This window comes from Bombus fervidus, chromosome 4, assembly GCF_041682495.2.
Source record: "Bombus fervidus isolate BK054 chromosome 4, iyBomFerv1, whole genome shotgun sequence".
NCBI lineage: Eukaryota > Metazoa > Arthropoda > Insecta > Hymenoptera > Apidae > Bombus > Bombus fervidus.
The window spans coordinates 5,675,033-5,687,934 of NC_091520.1; the positions used below are offsets into that span (position 1 = coordinate 5,675,033).

The window sequence follows — 12,902 nt, forward strand, 5'->3', positions numbered from 1 at the left end:
TCGCGACGATCAGTATTATTTTCAAAATGGCCCCTTGTGAATGAATGTCCAGTAAGAGTATAGTGATGTGTTTTATAACTTTTAATACCAAAATAATTGTTTATTTGTTACTTATTTGTAACTCTATTTTAGTGCAATTGAAAATTGGAATGACAATAATATTGTTTTTGTGTTTGTTATAATATGTATATATATGCTGTGTGTTACGTATTAGCGTGTGGATTGTATTGTTGTTGAAATCTATAAATTGTTAATAGCACTGTTTAACTGCTTGGTTATGAGTGATTTATATTCGTGTAGCTTTGTTTAATTGGTTTAATTTAACATGTGCATATTGTGTTATATCATCGGTCGCTATTATGTATATAACCTTATTTCCTTATACCTGATTTAATGTAGTAATACTGTAATACAATATAATAATTTCTTACTTAAATCATATTGGTCTTTGGTACTCAGTTAACCTATTTTGATTGATTCCTAACCTATCTCTGTATTTATTGTGCTTTTCTATTTCCTTCTTATTAATTTGTCGTTGCTTCTTACTTGTGATTTGCTGTTATTTCGTATTTGTATGGTATAGTTTTTGGAGCTAATCCATATATTACTAGTTAAACCTTGCTTATTGAATTATTATTGTTTATAGTTTCTCCAGTTCTATTTTCCAATGTTGCGTCGCTTGCTTGGAACATTTACATGGTGCTTGTTTGGCATCATTTGGTTCTTCATTACATTCTCAGCATCTATTATGGGTACGTTCATTTATCCTACTTCTGTAAGTATAGAAATGCCATTTAATTTATTTAATTCTATATGTTTATAGTGTTTCGTATCAACGACTATCATTATGTATTATAATACTAATTTATGTATATTAAATTTGGTATAATAATATTATATAAGTTAAGGTAGTATCTTATCTTCTTATTCCAGTCGTTCATGTTGTTGGTATTCGGTTAACTTATCTTGATTGATTTATAACCTCTTCTTTCATTCCTTTGCTATTTTACTTCCTTACTAGTTGGTTATTACTTCATAATGATACAACACAGTTTGAAGATAGTCCATATCTTGTTAGTTAAAACGTTCACTGTATTATTATTGCTTACAGCTTCTCCGACTTTATTCTTAGAGTCCATATGCTGTGTCGCACACGTAGGCATCATCTGTTTCTTCGTTATATCGTCAACTGTCATTGTCATTATTGACAATCCTGGCAGGGACACCACTTATTATGACTACCTTATTTTATCCTAGATCTGTAAGTAATAAAAATGCTATACTTGTAAGTATCCATATAGTAGAATAATCTGTCCTTTTTCTTCTTTGCGAAGACCGCTGCATCAACGTTGAGTTATTTTGTTATAATTTCACTAATTCTTCCTTGGTTTTCCAGTTTCCTGTTGCCTTCTTAACCATTCCAGTAGTATCTGCTTCCGTAGTCCGTACGTGTTCATTTAAATTTAGCGGTAAGTTTCTTGTAGCTGCATCGACTCTTGTGTATACCCCTTCGATATGAGTAATGACTTTCCTGCTATTATCAATTTCTATTCCAAGGCGTTTTATTAACATTCCTCTCTTTTTCAGGTTATAATTGTCAATCTTAATATTTATTAATTTTGGTATTCTCATACCTGTAAGTAAGATGGTCTCAATTTTTCCATTGGCCAACTATAAGTCTGTTGTTGAACATCAATCATTGATCATTATCGTAGCTTCCTTTAGTTTGATTTTAATGTTGTTGACAATTGAGGTTAACCCATCCTTTTGTTTCAGCTGGCCGTCGTATGTTCCTGTGGAATTTCTGCATATACATTAATTTTTACAATTATTAATTGTGTACGAACCTCGTCGATTTACAAGGTAATTTTCGCTCTTAAACCTCTTCCAATATCTTATTTTATTGATTTAAAGTATTTTATATTTAAATAGTAGTTAGAATACATAATGATTCTTTTTTTTTCTTTTAGGTTTCCGCTATATTCATTGTTCGACAAGCAGCGATATACTATATACTACTGTGCTACGTTACCTCTTGAAATCGTTTTGACTATTGTCTATTTCGGTTGTGTGCTAGTTTTAACTTGTTCAGGTGTACTATTCGTGGACCTCCTATCACTTCAATCTTGACGTTTTGCTTCTGCAAAATTTCTAACACTTTATGCGGTCTTGTGTATTGATCGAGAAACTTTCCTTTGCTAGGTTCCTTTAGTAGGTATACTAGATCTCCTATTTTGAAATTTTGTGGGTTAATTCGTCTGTCGTAATATTCTTTTGACTTTAACTTGGATTTCATCAAATTTTCTCTTGCTGTTTGCTGCACGGTGTTGATTTTATCGAACAGGTCTCTGAGATATTTCGCATAAGTTGGTTCCATGTTTTCTTCTATTAGTATTTCGCCAGTGGGTTCTCTGGCCAAGTGTCCAAAGACTAATTCGTGCGGAGAGAATTTCGTTCCTTCGTGTACAGAGGTGTTATAGGAAAACATGGCTAATTCCACCCATTCATCCCAATTTCTGGAATTTTCAATATATAACTTGATATTCAATCAACACGTGGTGAGATCTTTCGATCGAACCATTGCTTTGTGGGTGATATGCTGACGTGATGTATTGTTTGATGTGAAATCTCTTTGCTACCTTCTTCATCAGTGAAGATGTAAAATTCGCTCCCTGGTCGGTAAGAATGGCTCTTGGTGACCCAAATCGTCAAATAAATCGTTTTATGAAGACGTCCGCTATTTCCGCTGAAGAAATCCCTTCCATCGGAATCCCGATTGAGTATTTAGTCAATAGGTCTTGAATTGTTAATATGTATTCGTTTCCTTTTGCTGTCTTTGGTAATGGACCGACGATATCCATACTAATTTTGTCGAAAGCCCTGCCCGGTGTATCAGTGAGTACCATTGGTTGCTTTGTTTTTATTCTAGTTAACTTTTTCAATTGGCATTCTTTACATGTTCTTACGTATTCCTGGATCTTCTTCTTCATATTTTCTCAATAATAATATTGTCGTATTCTTTGATACGTCTTCGTTACTCCTTTGTGTCCCGCTACAGATGATTCGTGTTTTTTTCTTATTATGTTATTTCGTATTTCAACTGGTGGTGTAACTACTTCCCCAGTGCAGACGGTGATGGTTATGGTTTTTTCCATAAATATTTCCTTCAATTTCCTGATTGTATGTCGCCAGGGTATCTCTTCCAAATTTCCTTTGTTGATGCTAAAGGACGTTAATTGTTTTTCGTTTTATTACGTCCAATAAGGATTTCAATGAATTTAATAAATTCTGCGGTGTTATTGGAATGTTTTGGTTTTCCTTGATGGGTAGAGATATTATCTGCTTTCCCGAGTCCTGATATAATCTTGCTCTTTCCAGCATCAGGTCTTCATAATGCGGTAGTTTCCCTGCTTCCTTTATTTCGAAGGCTCCTCTGTCCACCGGATTTCCTTTTATGTCGACGAAAATCACCTTGTGATCATTCATTTTCACTATCGAATCTCTTGTCTCTGAGATCTTCAATTCTGCGAATATTGTAGGTTCGGTTCTCTCTCCTCGTTGTTGCGTTAGTTCAGAATCAGCCATAGAATGTTCTTCCTCATTTGTTATCTCGATGTCTTCTATTTCTTGATCGGCTATTTCCTCGTCTGCGTTTACCTCAATTTCGGCTAGTGATTGGTCGAAATATTTTACGCGTGTTTCCTCTATGGTGAGATGCTTTGGAGTAGAAGGTTTTCCCTGTTTATCGTAATGCGACAATACGCGTGGCTTAGCCTCGAATATCGGAGAGTCCTCGGTCGAGGTATCCAGTTGAAATCTTTTTAGATGTGGATATCGATCTGGTGAATCTTCGTCTCGTTTCCTGATTGGCAAACACATCTCTGGCGGATTTCGGGATAATGCATCTGCGTTCGCGTTCGCTCTACCTTCTTTATATTGGATATCAAATTCAAAGTCCGACAATTTCAATTTCCACTTCCAAATTCTTGACGTGGGATTCTTAATGGAATTCATCCATACTAACGGTTTGTGATCAGTTATTATCGTAAACTTTCTACCATACAGGTATGATCTGAAATGCATCGTACAGTAAACGATTGCCAGACATTTCTTTTCTATGGTAGAGTAGTTTTGTTCTGCGGGGTTTAGTAGTCTAGAGGCATACGCGATTGGCAAATCTTTTCCAATCGGTCCTTGACTCAATACTCCGCCTATTGCGTATCCTGATGCGTCTGTCGTGAGGTTAAAATGTTTGAAAAAATCCGGCCGGATATTGTAGAATGGGTTCTGTCGTGAGAGTTGTTTTTAGAGAGTTGAATGCATTTTCTTGAGTTTCCTGCTACTTGAAGGGAATGTCCTCCTTTAACAATTGTGTTAGTGGTTTTGCAACTTTGGAAAAATTAGGTATGAATCTCCGGTAATATCCCGCTAGTCCTAGAAATTGCTTGATGTTTCTTGCTTTCTTTGGTCGTGGAAAATTTAGTACTGCCTCGATTTTCTTTGGATCTGGCTTAACTCCGTTTTCACTGATCACATGTCCCAAATAATTCACTTCATGGCGTAGAAATTCGCATTTATCGGGTTGCAGTCGCAATTTGGCTTTTCTTAACTTGTCCATGAATTGATTGAATTTAATCTCGTGTTCACGGAGGGATCTGGAATAAATCACAATATCGTCCAGGTAGACAAACAGCTCTATTCCTTGCAATCCTGATAACACTGAATTCATCAAACGCTGAAATGTTGCTGGAGTATTTTTTAATCCAAAGGGCATTCTTTTAAAGTGAAAGTGTCCGTATGGTGTTGAAAATGCGGTCTTGTGGGCATCCTCTCGTGCCATTCGGATCTGGTGAAAGCCTGACGCCAAGTCAAACGTGGAAAAATATTTTGCACTTCCCAATTGATCTAGTATTTCCGTGATGTTGGGTAGGGGATAAGCATCGCCAATCGTTTTATCGTTAAGCTTTCTATAATCGATAACCAATCTCCATCGTTTATTTCCCTGTGAATCTGGTTTTTTCTGCACAATCCATAACGGAGAATTATATGGAGATATCGATGGTTCCACGACGTCAGTATCCAGTAATTCTTGAATTTGGCGATTTATCTCTTCTCGATGTGCAGGCGGATAACGATATTGTTTGACATTTATTGGTACCTCGTCCGTCGTAATTATTCGATGCTCTAGGATTTCTGTTCCTTCCAGCGTGTCTCCTGGAAGATGAAATCTGTCTTGTTTCTTCTGTGTTAACTCCTCGACGTTTTTTCTCTCTTTTTTTTTTTAAGTGTTCGAGCCGTAATAATTTGATTATTTTGTCGAATCTGTTTTCCTTTGATTTCGAGATCACGTTGCACGTCATGCTAGGGAGCGAGGTAGTATTTTCGAATTCTTTGATTACCATAGTAGGAGTGGTAAATTCGTAGTCTCTTGATGTGGTATTTATTATCCTTAGGTAACCTCGTCCCTTGTAGTTTCTCACAACTGCGTTACCAAAATAGACTCCCTTAATTGGCTCGATTTTTGGAATAAATCCCTCGTTTATTTCCGGATTCGCAATATTGATCAAACATGGTACCGAACTCCGTTTTGGCACGATAATCTTTTCTCTCGTGTCTAAGGGAATATAAATGTTTCCCCACTTGATGTGCTTTCGCTCATAATCTAGACGAGCTTTACATCCTGCGAAAAATTCGGATCCTAGGATTCCGTCTTGATCGATCAGCAATGAGTCATCAACTACATGAAAAATAATTGGATGGCCCGCAACCTGTATTACTGTCTGCCCTAGGGTGACCAGGCTCGTTGCCGTGATTCCTCGAACTTCTATCGATTCTTGCTCGTTGATGATTGCTGAAGCGGGTAAGGCAGGTTTCTTGATAATATTGATTTCTGATCCGGAGTCCAGTAATAAACTCGTCTTGGTTTTTAAATCTGGGTCGACTCTTCGCGCGGTTGGAGTACATAGAGAATTATTTGGCTTTATTGAAATAATCCGGAGAGGTCGTTGTCCGAATCTGAGTCCGACTCTTGGTGATTCTTGTTTGTTTCCTCGTGGATTGTCCTCCCTTTCCGTTGCTGGTTCTCCCTGTTTCCTGATTGTTCCTATGCACGATTGCGCGATGGTTTTGGTGTATTGTTTGTAGATTGTGGTATCGGTGTCGGGGGGGTCGTTGTCCGCGTTCCGTTTGCTGGCGAAGGCCTCTGCCTTTTCGTTGCCGCCTGAACTCTTGGGCGATTCGTAGCGTTGCTCCTTCGAGTTTGGCCCCCCATTCTCGAAGGAGTTGGTTGGTTTCCCGATTGCCCCGACGCGTAGGGTACTATTATTCCAGCGTCTACTCTGGCTTTAAATGTGTAACAATCTTTTATAAAATGTCCGGGCTTTTTGCAATAGTTGCATACTATAAGTTGTCGGCTCGGAGTGTTTGGACGGTTCTGCGACGGCGGTACAGATCTTCGATCGTTGTGGTTGTTCCTGGTGTAGTTATTATTAGGAAGACGAACGTTGTTTCGGTTGTTTCCGGTGTAGTTATTATTAGGAGGACGAACGTTGTTTCGGTTGTTATTACTCGAGGGTGTCGGACGTTGATATCGCGTTCTGTCGTTTACTTGTTTTAGTTCCCGTGTTGCTTTCACGACTTGGCGGTACGCGTTTTCTAGGGATTGGTATCCCGTTATCTTTACTCGTAGATATACTTCGTTTGGGAGCCCGTTGACGAAAGCCTGCCTCGTGTCCCAATCGATCGTATCTTGAACGTCTTGCGATATGGAACCGTACTGACATCTTTCTCCATCAATTATAGCTAATCTGAGGTTTCTGACGCGGTCTATGTAATCTAATATATTTTTTCCTGGTCGTTGGAATACCGTTCCCAACTCTCCCCTGTATTCATTAACGGTTTTTCCCGGGCCGAACATATCTTTTAATTTATTCCCGAAATCATTTAAGGTCACTACCTCATTGTCCTCTACGGAGAGAAATGCATGTCCGCGAAGTTTATTCATTAATAATTTTACTAACTGGGGCTCTTGATGTCTAGGAATCATACTTCGCGCTCGCTCGCATGACCTCAAGAATTGGAACACAGACGGTCGGTAGCCGTCAGACACTGGTACTGATTCAATCGCGTCTTTTAATTTAATCTGTTGGTAATTATCGGTCAATCTTGTTTCTAGCGGTGTTATCGGTGATGGTACGGGTGTTTCGGTTTTGTTCGTTTGTCTGCTTACGCGTACGTCTTCTTCCAATTTAGTGAGTCTTAAGCTTATGTCGGTCAATACACGGAAGTTTTCGTCCCATGCTTTCAATTTTGCTGTCAACGCCAAAAGCGTATCTTCGCTTAGCGAATCCCGGGCGAACGACATTTTTCTCCTTATTTTTTTTTAGTTGATATTCGTAAGAACTTTAATCCTCTGTGGAGCGTATCCCACCGCTGCCACCAAAAAATTTTTATATACATTGTTATTGTTACGTTCTAAATGCGGAGGAAGAGGAGACCTTTAGTCGTTATCGTTTGTATTTGATAATGATAGGTTGGGAATCTGTACTCGAAACTCCGATTGTTCGGTAGTTGCTGCCACCAGAAACAGTTTAAGGACTGTTTCAAATTTTTATTTATTTCAAACGTTACGGGTAGCGTCGACGAAAGTTTAATGCTACTGGTCAACCGATTCCACTTTGCGGCTGACCTGCTATGGGCAGGAGTACTAGCACGGGAGAGGATTAAAGTTGTTCGAAATAAATAAGTTGATTTCGATTAACTAAATTTATTCAGTTGACTTCGCTAAAGCTGTGACAATCGCTGTCGTACAATGTGGGTGGTGGTGTTCTAGATAAAAAGGATCGCACTCGAATGTTCGGGTATCGGTGAGCTCGACGGAGAGAAACTAGGTTCGGAAATCTCGCTGCTTAAATCTAGTTCATCTATACGCTTGTTTTCTTCTCTTTTAATTTTGGCAGTTAATAATCGTTTTGCAAACGTTCAACTCGCTTTTTACTGAGGTGACTCTTACCTCTACGATTCTTTCTTGCTTTTGGTATCTAATAATGGAATGATCGGGTTTAGTAGATCCTCTCTGTGGATAACTAGTGGGGTTTCGTAAGCCTCGCCCAAAGATGAGCAATGATTGCTAACAGTGGGAAGAGAAGAACGAAAACCCGTAAGTGTTTTCAGTGAGTGAAAACGCCGTAATCAACGCAACGTCTATAGTTGGTTCGATCACTTGTTAACACAGCGAATAATCGTTCGGATTTCGACAAATTTCGTTGAGTCTAATCAGTTAGAAAATTCGTAAGCAAGGAAGAATGCATCCACCGACGACGGTGTTCTCTGTGGATAACATAACCTTAAGCGTCGAAAAAAGCCCAGCAGCTCGCAAAACGCGATCATTCGTTGATTTTGACGAAAAATGACCGTAATTTCCTTCACGTTGGAGATATTTCGACGTTTAAACACTCTTCTATCTCCATTTTACACGCCAAATGTAGTGCACGACACTTTCAGCGTCGAAACAAGCCCAACAGCTCGCAAATCGCGATCATTCGTCGATGTTGGCGAAAAATGGCCGTAATTTCCTTCCCGTTGGAGATATTTCGACGTTTAAACGCCCAAATCGCACCATTTTACACGCCGACTGTAGTGCACGACACCTTCAACGTCGAAACAAGCCTAGGCACTCGCAAAAGGCGATCTTTCTTCGATTTTTATGAGAACTGCCTGTAATTTCCTTCCTGTTACAGACATTTCGACGTTTGAACTCTCATTTCACTCCATTTTACACGCCGAATGTAGTGCACCCCACATTCAGCGTCGAAATAAGCGCATTTGCTCGCAAAACACGATCTTTCGTCTATTTTGACGAAAACGGACTGTAATTTCCTTCGCGTTGGAGATATTTCGACGATTAAACGCTCATTTCACTCCATTTTACGCGCCGAATGTAGTGCACGTTTCCTTCAGTGTCGAAACAAGCCCAGCGGCTCGCAAAACGCGATCTATCGTCTATTTTTGTCGAAAACTGTCTGTTACGACCGTTTGCGGAGAGTCGCTGTCGCGAGGAAAACGCGTCAGTGAGAGGCGTAAATTCTCGCTACGATTCGGCTAATCGACGTCGCGAAAGAGTCGTTCTCCTTGTTTCGATTAAGATAACGGGGGTGGTTCAATGAATTTAACACTGTGTTAACAGGTTAATATAGCGTGTATATTCAACAAAAGATTATACTATAATAAGAACGTCACAAATTATTTGGCGATGAATACAGTTAATGCGTTACAGAAATTCGACCCGACTTTACTATATTTTTCGATGAATTCGTTAGATTAAGCGACTTTATTCGTTAGAGCTGTCGATGTATGCAGTTAGACTTTACAAAACGGACTGATTTAAGGTTAGAATCTTTATAGACTTGTTGACTGTTCTGACGACGAAAACGAACTACTTTGAAAGGGACGATGCTGTGTTGGAGGAGAGCTAGAGGAGGGTGTGTCTAGCGCAGGGGACCATCGGATTTGTTGATGACAGTTTTTTGGCCGGGCAAGTCAGGGTAATAGATATTGTTTCTATTGGCTATTAATACTGTTGGTGGACTAGGAAGGGTCTTAGCCGCCCTCGATAGAAAGTTGGTAGTAGGAAGCATCGAACGTGTGAAAAACCAACTTGCACGTGTTTTCCCGAAACAAACCATAAACCTTAGAAAACGCTTTCGTAGAAGGATCTTTGTTTGATCTGAAAGACTTTAGCTAAGATTTTCTGAGATTTATGGTCGGTCCTTGAGAATCTTAAGGGTACGCAATAAGGATGTGCGGACATCTGGCTGCCATCCTGCCCGCGGTGTGTGGCCTGGTCTAGGTAGAGAGTCGGCCGACGTAACACTGCCTGTAATTTCCTTCCCGTTGGAGATATTTCGACGTTTAAACGCTCATATCACTCCATTTTACACGCCGAATGTAGTACTCCCCACTTTTTACGTCGAAACAAGCCCAGCGGCTCGCAAAATGCGACCTTTTCTTGATTTTGACGAAAACTGCTTGTAATTTCCTTTCCGTTGAAGATATTTCAACGTTTGAACGCTACTTTCATACCGTTCTACACTCAGTGCACTCCTGTTATTGCGTCAAAAGAGTCCCAGAACCCCGCAAAATATAATCTTTTGTAAATTTCGCTTGTGATTTTCTGTTATATCGCTCTTGTTTCAGATATTTTGACGCTTGAACGCTGTTTCTTCGCTATATTATACGCCGAGTGTAGTTGTAGCGGTACTCGACAGCGAACTTTCCAACGGTTTCTGTCCCGTGGCTCGCTATATAAAAACCATATTCTTCGGACAAGATGCTTTCCAGATTTCGATACATCCTCACAGCATATGTTCAGCTAGTCTGAAGACATGCTATAAATCTTTGGATTTAGTTAACTAAGATCCTACAAACGAACAAATAGTCTTTATCCCCACAGTCCTTAAATTTATCACCTACTACGGCAAGATACGGGAAATCTGTTTTTCTCAGAAACGGCGCTTCCCGCTAACAACTTTCTCTCAAGGGCGGTTAGCATCCTTCTCCAACCACCAACATAGAAATTAAGCAATGAACAGCAACGTCCATTTCCCTCACTTTCCGAAGGAAGGCCTACTTCGACGAATCCGATGTTCTCATATCCTTAAACACATGCCATCATAGTTTTCCTGTGCAGCATCATCGTGACGGAAAGTATGTCGTTAGATGTCAGCCTGTGTCGATAGTTGGTAGTTAACAGTAATAATTGATCTGAGCTTATCGACATCTTAAGCAATCATCATTCGAACTTGTAATCGCGAATCGCGTACCGCTAATAATAATCGCAAGTTCTACGCAAAGTGTACATATATAGTATATGTTAATAAACATATATTGTAAATGTTGAAGTGGTCGCCACTTCTACATCTGGTCTTTAGTTTTCTCAAGCACTGAAGCTATCGACAGCGCATAAACAAAAGACTGCGTCAAAGGCAAACCATAAGCGGTACACATACAACGTTGGCTTCAGGGGTTTTCAGTCATAGGGTAACACTGTTAGCGTGCGGATCTGGACCAGCTTACATTGTATTCCACAAATTGTACTTTATATATATTCACAATACTTTATATTCACAATACATTTATACTTTCAGTACCTTACAATTTACCCACGCGTTTCTTTGATTTCCACATACATCGAATAACCTTAACAGTTAGTGTAACCGTATGAGTAGCGTTAACTAGCCTATGAAAGCGACTGATAAATAAATGTCCACGTTTCGGCTGCTGTGGGCAGGAGTTCTAGCACGGGAAAGATTAAAAATTTCTTGGAATAAATGAATATTTTCAATATCTTCTTAATTGATAATTTATTAGATTTTATTTAGTTATACGACTATTAACAAAATTCTATTCTTTATTCTCTATGTGGTTTATAAAATAATGCAAGCGTCGTGATCGTATAATACGGTTGTAGCAGTCCTAGATGAAAACAGTTGTGGCCTTTCGAGTCGAAGAATACCTTCACGTTCAGGCATAGAAGAACTTGAAGGTGAAAAACTAATTTCAGTTTATTCTACCGTTGTTCCTAATTCTTTACAAACCTTCTCCTCTTCTCTTTTAATTTCGGCAGCTAGCAAACGCTTGAACCAATGTTCTGCATGTTTCCCACTATTATGGCCTTTGCCTCTATGATTTCTTCTTGCTTTTGGCATTTAATATGATCAAAAGTTATTTATAATAATACTCCCTGTAGAAACCAACGTGACCGTGCAAATCTTGCCCGAAGAAGAACAGATAGTCTTAATAACAGTGAGAGGTGAAACGCGGAAACCCGTAGGCATCTACAATTATTGAGGGCACCGTGATCGCGTAAGAGTCAAAGGTTACAACAGCGAATGGTCGTTTTAAATGTTTATTATCCTTAATTATCATTTAAACAAAGCCCGATTGAATATGTAATAATAATTCTCGATTGTTGACAATAATAGTCAACGAATGGCTTTATTTGACTAAAGAATGTAGTACAAGGCCGAAAATATTGAAGAGGAAAATGTTATAATGTCTTAAACTCTTACCTTGCTTATACATATGTAGTATCGAAGAAAAACTCTGGGGAAACCCCATGAGCTAGAAGTAAAAAACAATGAAAGTTCTGACGGGGCGGAAAAGTTGGGGAATCATGATGGGCCATTTACCCGTGGCTCTTTATGACATTGGGTAATTAAAAAAGGTGTACTTGACCATGACTCATCCACATCTGTCGAATACATATGTGTGTTATGAATACCAACACCGTGGTATAAATGGTAGCCGTCATCAGTTGTGACTGGAGTTATAGCTAGAGTTGCAAGTCGTTCGGGAGGAGGACGAAAACAGCAGCAAAGACAACAGCTATAACCACCTCGGCCACGACATTTGCAGAAGTAACCGCTCTTCTCTTGATTAATGGGGAATGGAAGACTGTGAAAAAAAAGAAGAGGAAGATGAGCAGGAAGATGACCCAGAGAGAAGGAGTGGGGGTCTGGGTGCGGTTGGGCGAGATACTCGGGTCCGCGCATACGAAATTCAGTGTCAACGGTTCGGAGGGAGATTAACCTCTCCGAGCTCGACATAGCCAAAGTTCGTCCTAGGAAGGCGGTCACGGCGGCCCTGATCCTGGAGAACGCCAATCAGAAGGGAGGTCGAGAGAAAGCTTTGCTTCTGGGCGAGCGTATGGCGGGTGTCCTTAAAAACATTCCCGTCAGGATCGCTGTGCTGGAGAGCATGGCGGAGTTAAGGAAATGGTGGCCGCTGTCGCCGGGGCGGACGATTATCGCACTGGTCAGATCATCGTGAGTGTGATTCGTTCCCCTCCGCGGGGTCTTGGTTCGGTGTTAATTCGCTGCCCACTGACAGCGGTGAGGAAGATC

The 12,902-nt window shown here is 39.8% G+C and overlaps 1 long non-coding RNA gene across 1 annotated transcript; it reads left to right on the top strand.

Annotated features, from left to right (window-relative positions):
- The first annotated feature begins 718 nt into the window (after positions 1-718).
- On the top strand, positions 719-1,507 carry LOC139986131 (uncharacterized). Its single transcript, XR_011799582.1, has 3 exons — positions 719-752; positions 1,112-1,261; positions 1,397-1,507. It is a non-coding gene; the product is annotated as an uncharacterized lncRNA (long non-coding RNA).
- Positions 1,508-12,902: the final 11,395 nt, after the last annotated feature.